Source organism: Mugil cephalus, chromosome 2 (genome assembly GCF_022458985.1).
Source record: "Mugil cephalus isolate CIBA_MC_2020 chromosome 2, CIBA_Mcephalus_1.1, whole genome shotgun sequence".
NCBI lineage: Eukaryota > Metazoa > Chordata > Actinopteri > Mugiliformes > Mugilidae > Mugil > Mugil cephalus.
Window position 1 is genome coordinate 22,994,958 of NC_061771.1, and position 12,343 is coordinate 23,007,300.

A 12,343-nucleotide genomic window follows, 5' to 3' on the forward strand; every position below is an offset into this window, starting at 1 on the left:
GAAATGACTTGTAGATGTTTATATTCATTTATTTACTTTTGTTCATACTTTGTGGTATGGACACAAAACTTAATAGGCTGTTATTTGATGACAGATGTAATAATAAAAAAAATGGTACAACAATGAAATAAAACAGAAACAGAACCCTAAACAGAACCGGCATGTTCTATCATTTTGAAAGATGTGACTTTTAATTTGCAGCATTAATGAGAACACTGCTGGTTTTATACAGCAAAGTCAAGAGGTCAAAACTGTGACCCCCCTTTAATTTTCAGGCTTCCAGGTTGGGAAACACTGTGATCATTCAGTTTATTCCATTGTATTTAATTAGACAGTGTCAAAACTGTACGTTCAGTTAAGAATCTTTGCTGTACAAGTGCATTTGGTGAAGTTAACTATTCAAAAAATGGTAAGATAAAAACTGGATGTCTTTAAACAGCTTTTAAATCCTTCATACAATTGGCATCTGATTTCTGCAAATTAGCCCAACATCTCTAAATTCAACATCACCAACATAGACCTTATACAATGTTTGCAAACAAGCACATTTTTAAATAGAATATGAAGTATATTTTAACCTCGTATATTTTAACTTTCAATGCATTATTGTCACACTTAGGTCACATTGCTCTAACATGTAGTCATCAGCTGGTCAGACAGAAACATACTGAAAAGGATTCATTCTTGCCACATTTTAGGTGTAGCAGAGGCCCTCATCAGAGTCAGCAGGTCATAACGTACAGAGAACTCCAGGAGAAAGGATTCGTAATGTTTTCTCTGTTAGTGTCATCCATCAGTTCCTCGTGTGGGCATCGTGTTCGAATAACAAGAGAAGGCTGCTTCTCATGTATGCTCCAGCTGATGTTTTTCAGCCGCGGTAGAGTCATGTTGTCTCCTCGTCTGGCTTGGCTGTCACCTCCAGGACTGACCCAGATATCTGATCTTGGCTCCAAGAAACAGGTCCCAGAATACAGTGTCATTAAGCTGCAACATGTCCCGTGTTTTAGAAACGCAAGTGCTGCTTTTTAAGATTTAGCAGAAGAGAGTAATTTGTGTGAAGTCGTGTCTGATGGTTAAAACGATGCTCAGTGTTGTTTGTACGGTGCGACAGCTAATGCACTTAAATCTTGCAGCGTGTAATATAAGAATTTTGGTGAAGCAACTTTCCTTTATTTGGAATTTGATTGGAAAAAAAGAATTGCTTTGAATAAAACTTGTCAAAAAAAAAATCTAGAGGACTGTTTTTCGTGTGCTTTCTACATCAAGACTTACTGTATATGTTATTTAATCCTGACTGATGATGCATTAATGTGACAAAAATCCTTCATTAGCAACTTCAGATGTAATATTTTTTAAATTTGTAATTGATTGCTTAAATACCTACATATGCATAGATAATTTTTTGTCAACAGCAATTTTCCCATGGTGCATCACAGCTTCATTCAGAGGGAGATGTTCTCCTCGAGCAAGGCAGGCATTTGGGCCCCAGGCCACTAGAGGGCCCCTGAGGGCTGACAAGGTTTAAAAAAAAAAAAAAAAACTACAGGGGTGTCTGTAAATCTTCAGTGACCACAGGAGACCTCACTAAGGTGCCCCTCACATGTCACAACTCTGCACACTATGCCCAATTCAAAGTGAAATGAAGGTATTTCAATTGAAGCGTGAGAGAAAAGAGAAGAGAAAGCCAGGTCATGCTAAATGAAGCAGATAATGACGGTTAATAATACTACCAGACCGCTAGCTGAATGCTGCTAGTCGAGGATTAAATATGAGGGGAAGAGCAGCACATCTAAACTCTTCTCAAGTAATTTTTTTTTCAGTTAACATTCATTAACTTAGACAGCAGAGCAATTTAAATGTACAATTATATATAAACCTATGTGTATACATGTGCACAGCTATTCACAGTATTGCTTGGTATTTATTTATTTATTTATGTTTTTGGTTTATTACTCATTATAACCACTAGGGGTCAGTAGTGTCTCAAAAGGAGCCTGTGAGGCTTTTGAGTGACGTTGACAGCTGAAAAAACTCTTCCACTACTACACAGCCTGGGCAGTCTATGCAGAAAGGAAAAATGTGACCGCTCACAAGTTTTTCACTCATATCTGCTGCATCAATAAAAACAGTTACACACACAAATGCAGCCACAACTTTAAAGCCACTGACAGGTGAAGTAAATAACATTGACCATATCTTGTGATAATTCAGTGTTCTGCTGGGGAATTTTTGAACCTGACACTCGAGTGTTTGTAACTTAGACACGTAACACCCACTTAAACCCCCACCTCATAGCAATGACACTCCTTGTTGGCATCAGTCGTGCCCAGCAGGATGCAGCCTGACACAGAATGGTTTAGGATCAACTTAAAAGAAAAAATAAATAAACAAATAAAACAGCACAAGGTGTTGACTTGGCCTCCGCACACCACAGGACATCCTCAGAAGGCCCATGTCCATTCTCTGACGAGTCACCTCAACTGTTCAGGCACAAGTGAGACCTTCACAATATTAGGAAAGTGGTCATGTCTGCATATGAACACACATCACTCTACCCTCCACAAACACAACTGTCTGTTTTTTCAATCTCACATGATGTTAACACACATCAATAGAAAGTAATACTTTCTCAGTCGAGGCAGCTACAGAGCTGCTATCGAGACTATTTGTAGAGGTGCATAATAAAACCACACTGGTGTCATGCACCAACACATCAAAAATCAGGCCACTTATCTGCATGTGTAGCTCCATCTGATGGACTTGTTATTAAGCGTGGGTTTCCTGTGAAGCTTTCGCTGATGGGGCCAGCACGATGGGGCTGCGGTTAACTTCACTGCGCGCTTTTTTTTTTTTTTGTAAAATTGTAACAGCAGATCATAAAGAAAGATAATTATTTAGAGACACATTTAGTGGCTCACCGTCTAACACTGTGAACCAATCTGTGGAAAGTTATCTGATGGCGGCCGTCAGATAAGATCAGCAGTGTGGTATTTTCTCGTGACTGTTACTGTTTTTTTTTTGTTTGTTTTTTTAAATGTAAATTTAAATATATTATCGTACAGATACATCATTTCTTACACTGTTGTGTTTATTACATGCCTGGAGACTATGGACAAAAAGAAACTAGTGGCTAAATAAAATATTAGTAGAGTCTTATGTCATTACTTGACATGATTTTAATATGGTTTCAAATAAAATAATTTTTTAAAAATAAACTTTATTGCCAAATTAAACTGTAACATTTAAGACATGTAAAATATATTATCATGTAATATGTATATTAAATGTAAATAGGCTGACTAATGATATTTTAAGATAATACTGCTTTTGGCTGGGCTCATTAGCTGGTGTCTTGTTGTGGGTTGTTAGTTGGTAGCTAACTGCAAGCCTGCTGGCTGGGATTGTTTTTTTTTTTTTTTTTTTTTTTTTTTAGTTGGACAGGGCTTGTGCCTTGCCCCAAATCTTGTTACAAGGTGTTGGTTTACATGTAGTCGCATTATCCCACTTCTTACCTGCTGCTGTTGGCTAGGCTAGTTAGCTGGTGTCTTCTTCTTGGTTGCTAGTTGGTGGCTAACAGCTAGCCTGCTGGTCAGTTTTTCAGTTGGACCGGGCTTCTGAATGTGTTTTGCCTCGGATCTCGACACAAGTGATTGTAACATCTCATCCTGCGTATTAATGAATCTTAAACAAGCTTAAAGAAACTGAAATATGTTAGAAATATGATTGGTTGTTTGCCTTTGCCAAAGTGAAAATTCTGCGTGTAAATGAGTAGTTTGGAATCAATAACATTTATCATACAGTTATTCAGCCATTTAAGGATATAAAACTATCAAATTATTAGCCACAGTACTTATAATACAGTAAAATGTCTTTGTTCAGAGACAACAAAGTCAGTCTGTCAAAACACAGCCACACAGTTACTGGCAGCAATCTACGTGATGTATGGAGCACATACTCATGGAGATGAGTCAAAACCTATGAAACAAATCGTGCAGAATAAAGTTATGAAATTAGATCAGTGCATTTCATCTTGCACCAGAAATCTCTACTCGATTGTAACCTCACATTCACCCTCATTACTGAACTCATTTTGCTGGATGGTGTAATGTGATCTAGTTTGAGGGTTGTGCATCAGTATGACAAATGTGTAGGATGTTTTGAAGTTGTTCTGGTTTCCACTCCTACGTATTGTCTTTATTTAAATTTCTTTTCAAATTAAGGCTGCAGTGCTGTTTGAAGAGGTCAAAGGTCAAAGAGGTTTTTTTTATTGTTATTTCAACCATATACAGCAAGGTGCAGTACACAGTGAGATGAGAGGACGTTCGTCTAGGACCCTACATGAAGAGATAGTACTAACAGGCGGTCGCCATTGTTGAAAGGGAAGCAGGAAGTCGAAACAAAAAAGAGACAGCGCCATTTTTACAGAGCATAAAGTATAAATGGCTCACAACAGCGTAGGGTGTGTGCGTAAGCTACGTTGTATATGTCCAGCTGCACCCTAAATGAGCGTATATCAAAATACGAGGGACAAGCTTATGCAGACAATACAAAAACAGACCAAACATTATGAAAATTGTAAACGGTGCAGACAACAGAGCCAACAGTGCAAAAACTAGAGACAGCGCAAAATACTTGGGAGACTCTGCACCTATAAGACATCACACAGAACAGAAAGCAGCACCGGCTAATAAGCAAACTAACAGAGTATGAGTTAGGGTGGCTGTTATCACATGACGAGCAGCATAATGTGTGGAGAAAAACATGATTTAGATCTGATAATAAGAAAAAAAACAAAAAACAAAACAAAACAAGAAACAACCAATCACAGCGAGCTGGGTAGTTAACATAATGCTAGTCTGTTCTGGCATTTGAAAGGGGGAAAAAAAAGATTCTTATCTTTATTCTGTTGTCTGCGGTTTGATCTGTTGTTTGTTAATGAGAAGGATGCAACTTCAGTCTTCCTGCGTGAGAGGCTTTTTGTCACTGTGGGTTTCCTGTGGGCCTCATTACATGGGCAGCATGATGTGTTTGAAGCAAACATCGTTTTCACTCTGTATTGTGCTGCGTCTTATCGGAAATAGCTTTGCAAAGAAGCAAACTCTGTCCCATAGGGGCATCATAAGAGTGTATGTAGGTGATTACCCTGCTGGTTTGCAATGGAAATTCATTCACTTTCTGTAACCACATCCTCTGTAGGGTCACCGGACGGCCTGTTTCAGCTGTTCTTGGGCGAGAGGCGGGATACACCCTGCACAGGTTGCCAGTTTATCGCAGGGCCAACACAAAGAGACAGAGAAACCCACGCAGACACATAGAGTACATGTAAACTCCACACAGAAAGGCCCGAGTCGGCCTATGGATTCAATCCCAGAACCTACTGGGCATCAGTGCTAACCACCCCAATAAGGAAATTAAAAAAGAGAAATAAAACGCATTCATTATTCAATTTGTGTTTCTGTTTGCCTGTACACAACCGCAGAATAGGTGCTGATCTCTTTACTAATCTCTGGATGCTGGGGTTTCATCTTCCTTGGTTTCTGGGATGCGGGACTGATTTCCAGCGCAGCATAGCATACATCTTCATCCTAATATGACAAACAACTTCATATGAGTGACGCACTGTTACACACATCATATGATAAGCTCACTAAAGAATGGCTGTAGTAAGAGACACCAGCAATGGCACTAAGAAAAGTTAACACTGACTGATATCAGGAAAGCATGGGAATTATGCAGAAGTTCATGACATGAGAAGATTAATGATTATTCTGTTAGATATCATTACGTAGAATTATTAACATCTCTGTAAAGTAAAACACAGGCAACAGTGACCTGACAGATGTGTTTACCTCAGACCCTCGTGTTTGGCGTCTGGTGTCAGTTCTTTTCTTTTCGGCCTTGTGTTCCTTGGCTGCAGACATGATCACAGTGTCATTAAACCAAAAATCCCATAATAATACCTTCAGAGGGCGAATTAAGAGTTTAATGATTTACTAAAAAAGACATATGCGGATCAGGCGTAACATTATGACCACCTTCCCATTTTTGCGTAGGTCTCCATTGTGCCTCCAGAACAGTTGGACATAGGCTTTCTGAGGGTGTCCTGTGGTGTCTGGCAAGAGAATGTTGTTACTGGGGGCCTTTGGGTGCTATGGGTTGAGGGGATCTTCCAACAGATCCTTGATCGGTTTTGGATCTAGGTACATGTCATCCACATGAATGCCAGCAGAACATCGCATTGTCACAAGACGGTCATTGTTATTTACTTCCCCTGTAAGTGGTCATAATGTTGCGGCTGATCGGTGTATACAGTACAGCATGTACCTGTTTTTTGACAGGAGCAATAAACCACAATAGAGGAGAGAAAACAAGAGAGAGCAGCACAGGCCGGACAGAGAGAGTACAGCAGCATCCAGCACGGAGCACAGTCTGGAGGCGTCTCAGTCTGTTGAGGTTCGCTGGAGTCTGTATCAAACACGACATTAAGATCTTTAGAATTCATTATGTTATATTTTTATTTATATTGATATTATTTTGCCCTTCAACTTTAAATTAGGTAGCCTATATAATGTCATCTCATCTTCATCTCTCACTCGGATCACTAGGCTATTGCAGGGGTTGTGGGCTTTTATTTTGCTCTTATTTTGCACTTTTTAAAGGGATATTTCATTAAATATGTTCATACTCGTTTTTTGCACTGAAACCAGAAGAAAATCTGGAGTTGTCGTTATTTATACATTATTACTTTAAATTATGTTTCTACTTTGGTGAGGTGTCAATGAAGAAAAGTTTTTCAGAACAATAATTGTTAAGCAGTCATATATTATTTTCATGTGCTCACAATCATAGTACATTAGTGTTTTAAGATGCTACTATACCATACCAGTTTACTGTTATATATTAATGTCACTTTCATTCACCTCTGCACTAATTGCATTCATTTGCGCATCCCTTTAATTGCATACAGTGTAGATTTTATTGTGTATTGCTGCCGTAGTTTTTATCTTTGTGCTGCTACAGCTTTTATTTTTACTGCTTCCGAACCGGAGCACTGATAAACTGTATTTTCATGTGTAGCCTTATGTAAATTGAGCAGAATACTTACCGACTATGATCCTTGTTGTTCTGTTGCCATAAACAAGTGCCTTGGTTGTGGTTTTTTCACTTCCACAGTAGTACAGACCTTCATCTGAATCCATAATATTTGTGATCAGCAGGTCAGTGGATTCAGAGGACTGGTTGCTCACCAACTGGAAACGAGGAAGAGGACTCAAAAAGCCAATGGTATCAACCTCTATTTTCCATGCCTCAAGGTTTAGTTTTAGAACAAGAGGAGGCTGGTTCAGATGGGAGCAGTTTCTGAACCACACTATTAATCTTCCAGATTTTTTACAGTCACAGTAGAGAGTGATGTTGTCTCCTGCTCTGACTGTCTCCTCCAGCACCGATCCAGAAACAGTCCCTAGAATACAAACAGAACCACGAAACAGGTGAAAACGTAGAAATGACTTCTCGATACAGCAACACAACACTGATAACACAAGGTCATATTCAGCTAAATAGAATCAATAAAATAATGTTGATGCCTCATTGATGTTACTAAAACTTACCCAAGAGAACGAACAGAAAAATCTGCAGCCCATCCATGACTGATGATGTGTAAAGATGTCTTAACAGATCTTGCTTACTGTATGTCATGACCTGCGCAGATCTCTCCGTTCACGGAAATGTGCGCTGACTGGCTAGAAAAATGGAACACTGGTTTTGTTGAGATGGAAATTTATGGTCTGGAAAGATCACACAGAAACCACTTCTAAATGGGGACTGAATTCTTGTGTCTGTATTCATGCTTTTGTATGCAGTATTTTACTGTGCTTTATATTTTTTACTGAGGGCATAGTCGAAAAGAAACGTGGCCCATCACTGACTGATGATGAAAACATTTGTATTGATTTGGAGGTTGGTCACGTACAGTTAGGTCCGTATATAACTGGACAATGACACAAGTTTTGTTATTTTACAGTAGCTGTTCATCAAAACATGCTCAAGATACAGTTATATAATCAATAAGTGTAGACTCCCAGCTGTAATTTAGCTGTCTCCTTTTCAAAGGACCAAAAGTGATTGGACAGTTGACTCAAAAGCGATTTAAAGGGCCTCATTGTCTATTCCCTCATTAATCCTTTATCATTTAAGCAGGTAAAAGGTCTGGAGTTGATTCTAGGTGTGTCATTTGCATTCAGACGCTGTTGCTATGAGCCCACAACATGTGGTTGAAGGAGATCTCAGTGGAAGTGAAACAGACCATCCTTCGACTGGAAAAAAAACAACGAAATCCGTAGGAAATGTTGACCAAATCATCAGATTTGATACAGATACATTCTGAGAAAAAAACAAAGAAACAAACAAAAAAAACACTGGTGTGCTCGGAAACTCTAAAAGGCCTGGACGTTCACGAAAGACAAAAGCGTTGGATGATGACAGGATCTTTTCATGGTGAAGAAAAACCCCCTCACAACATCAACCCAAGTGAGAACACTCTCCAGGAAGTAGGTCTATCAGTATCTAAGTCTACAATAAACAGAAGACTTTGTGACAGTAAACACAGAGGGTTCACCACAAGGTGCAAGCCATTCATCAGCCTCAAAAATAGAAAGCTAAACCAGATTAGACTCTGCCAAAACAACAACAACAACAACAACAACAACAACAACAACAACAACAACAACAAAACAAACAAATAAAACAAAACAAACAAACATAAGAAACCAGTCAAATTCTGGAACAGTAGGCCTATTCTTTGGACATAAGAAACTAAGTTGAACCTGTACAAGAATAATGGGAAGAAAAACGTATGCAGAAGGCTTAAAACTGCTCATGATCCGAATCATGCCACATATTGCTACGTAAAACACGGTGGACGCAATATTTGCAGATGCACTGTTAGCGTCTCTTCAGCTAATATTACAGTGTGAGGAGCCTGTAATTTGCGGCCTTGTGATTGACTGAGCAGCGATAGGGGCGGGGCCTTCTGTGTACAGGAGGCTTAGACTGACAGGTCTAGTGTGGCGCTCAGTGTGAAATGCATTGACTGTATATACTATGGACAAATACATCGTGACATCACCCACTAGATTGTGAACCTGTGAAGTGGGCAGAGCCCGCAGTCGCCATGTTGGATGAGCTTTACTCTACCTACACGTGGATATTCCAAATATGGACATGGGGTGGTCATGTCGGATTTTTAGACTCACCCCTATAACTCTGCTACCTGCCAGCTAAGGCTACTGCCTGTCATTCAAAGGGGAAAGCCCTGTATCACTGAAGGAGTGCTGACTTAAAGATAATGTCTTCTGCCTCTATTTATCCCTTCACTAAAGGATTGGATTCATGTTAATGTATATTCAAAGAAATTAAAATTTGCGAGGGCAAAATTTTAAAAGTATATATATGTATATAAAAAAGTCTAGTCAAGCGAACTGACTGTTCAAATGAAAATATGAAATGTGAAAATAGTGAGCAGGGTATGGAAAGTGTAATGTCAATCAAGGTGTCCATAGTCAGGAATTAATGACAACCGTTTTTATTATATTATTATTTAGCTTTCAAACAATTCAGGTAAAAACATTTGGCCACAGTTCTCAGGTTAGTGTGCTGATAATTTAAGTCTCAGTGACATAATAATAATAACAATTATTGTTCCTTTATTGATCCTTCATGTGGAAATTCCCACATTACAGAGTTTTGTGTCGACCCCTTCGGGACTCTTTCTTGAGCACAGTGATTTAAATTATATAAGCAGTATGTATACATTTTTAGCTGCTCTACAAATGTTTCTCCTACTAACAAATCGCACAGCACACAAAGTCGGTGGGTGTCCTCTGGTGAATGCAGCGAAATGGTGTGCCAACACCTTTATCAGGCCATCAATCTGCAGCTCCTTCTGCCTGCTGCGTTAGTTTCACTTGTGCGAGGGGCTTTTTCATCTCTCTGGGTTTCCTCTGAGCTCGCCACGCGCTACAAGGACAGCGTTGCGGTTTAGGTTTAGCTTTATTGTCACCTCCGTCTCATCGTGACATCTTTGAAACTGGAATCAGGACACGTTGAACCCGAAGAAGAAGTTGTTTTGTGGTGTGAACACGAACACAGAGGCATTCACGTACTGAAACTTGTTGACCTCTCATAAGATTACTGGTCAACTGATGCAATGAGTAACTTCTCATTTCTTAAACAACCAACGCAGAAATACACTAATTCTGTGGAAACGATGTCTGTTTGAGAAGGGCCAAATCATTGGCTGCATGAAGCAAAGAAAACATCTAGAGAGCAGAAACTACTAAAAATGGGTTAAGTATTGTATAATGCATCATTAAAAAAGGATAGTGGGGAACCATCATGTTTGAGGAAGAAATGTCCTGATCATGACGGGCGATCATTTAAACGTTCGGTGAAATCATATTGAAGAAAAACAACAGTGGAACTCAGGGCTACGTTTAAGAGTAAAAGTAAGAACATTTCCACACAAACAATGTGAAAGAAACTCAAGGGACTGGGACTGAACAGCTGTGTAGCCTTAAGAAAACCACTAATCAGTCTAACCGCTGAATGGCTAACCGGGAAATAAGGCTTCAATTTTGCTATGGAGCATGAAGATTGTACTCTGGATCAATGGAAGACGGTCATGTGATCTGAGTCCAGATTTACTCTGTTCCAGAGTGATGGGGCATCAGGGTGAGAAGAGAGGCAGATGAAGTGACGCCCCCATCATGCCTAGTGTCTGCTGTACCAGGCTGTGGGCTCTCAAACCACATTGAGAATGTTTTTCTGTTTTTTTTTTCATCAACACAAGATCTTGGTGTAAAATGAATGCAACACTGCATGGTAATAAATCTTGTGACATTGCAGAAGCTTCTTATCAAAACAATGCATGCTGCAAACAAAGCTAAAGGTCCAAGGAGATATTAGAGTATGTCACCTTTTTTTTGGCCAGGCATTGTAGAACTGTATGTATCCTGCATATAGTTTCAACAGCATGATGAACTTACTCTTCTTTTCAGGTCGCTAGTCCGGAAGGACGCGGGGGAGTTTCACCTTGAGTAAGTGTGAAGAAAACAGAACAGTGTGTGTTCTATAGTCCCTGTATCTCTTCTAGCTACATGTTATTATTTATATAGGGCTCCATGTAAGTAGAATCAAATATATGAATCAAAACACTGCGTGCATGTGCATTTTAATGGCTTTTTTTCCCCCCAACTCTACAGCCTCCTTGTTGAGAACACAGAAGTATTTTTTTCTTTTCCGGTTTTCCGACATGCAACTTAACCATTTTGGTTCACTCTCACATCTGTGGTCTGTGTCTTTTGTAAAGGGGGGCAGCATACTGTTAACAACCAGGCCCACCTGCTCACTACAATGGCATATAAAGCTATCAGCAGCTGAAACATCAGTGCTGTCTCAGAAGTCGACTGATCTCGATAATCAGGCTGGCAGAAATTACTTCCAGTTTGTATTAATGCTATTCTGTCTATGCTACAATAGTTTGCTGATAATTCACCAGGTGTTGATATGTTTTGATGTGAGTAGTGTCTGTGTAAGCTTTTAAAGTTGGCACTTGGAACAAAAGACTCTGCTACCTTTCTGCTAAGTGATCATCCTCTGTGCATGTGGGTGTCATCTGTGGGTAGGCATGGCCTCTATGTGTGTCTTTACAATTTCCACTGGTACACAGCGAACATAGTGAAATGGTGCGTACACCTTTATCAGTCCATCAAACTGCAGCTTCGGTCTGTGCACAGGTTGAGTCCCGTTGCAGGTGGGGCTGTTTGTCACTGCGGGTTTCCTGTCAACTGGCTTCTCAGTAAACGGACAGCAAAGTGGTTGAGGTTATTGTCAGATTGGTATTAACCTGCAGAATGTGTGAAGGTGCATTGAGGGCAGTGCAACAACAAGGAAGGTGAAGTGTAGTTGTTGGTGACACGTACAGGAAGTGAATGAAAGGGAGCACAGAATGTGTGCGCGTGGTTCATCAAACCAACTGTGTTACACACCATTTGATTAAATGTGCATTTCAAACTTCAAACTGTATTTCTTTAAATAGCACTTCTCATACCAAAAAGCAGCACAAATGAAAAGATAAAACGTTACGAGAAACGAAGTCAAGAAACCGCTACCACATATGCTGCTGCAGGGATCACTCTCACCCAGGCAGAGAGGCAGGGTCCTAACCACCCAGGCCGTAGGGACCCAAGAGACACCCCCATGGGCAGACAGGCACAACCCCGTGGCCCCCAAGAGGAAACACTGGATAAAACATCTTATAAAAAACATCAAATCTTTTATCTAT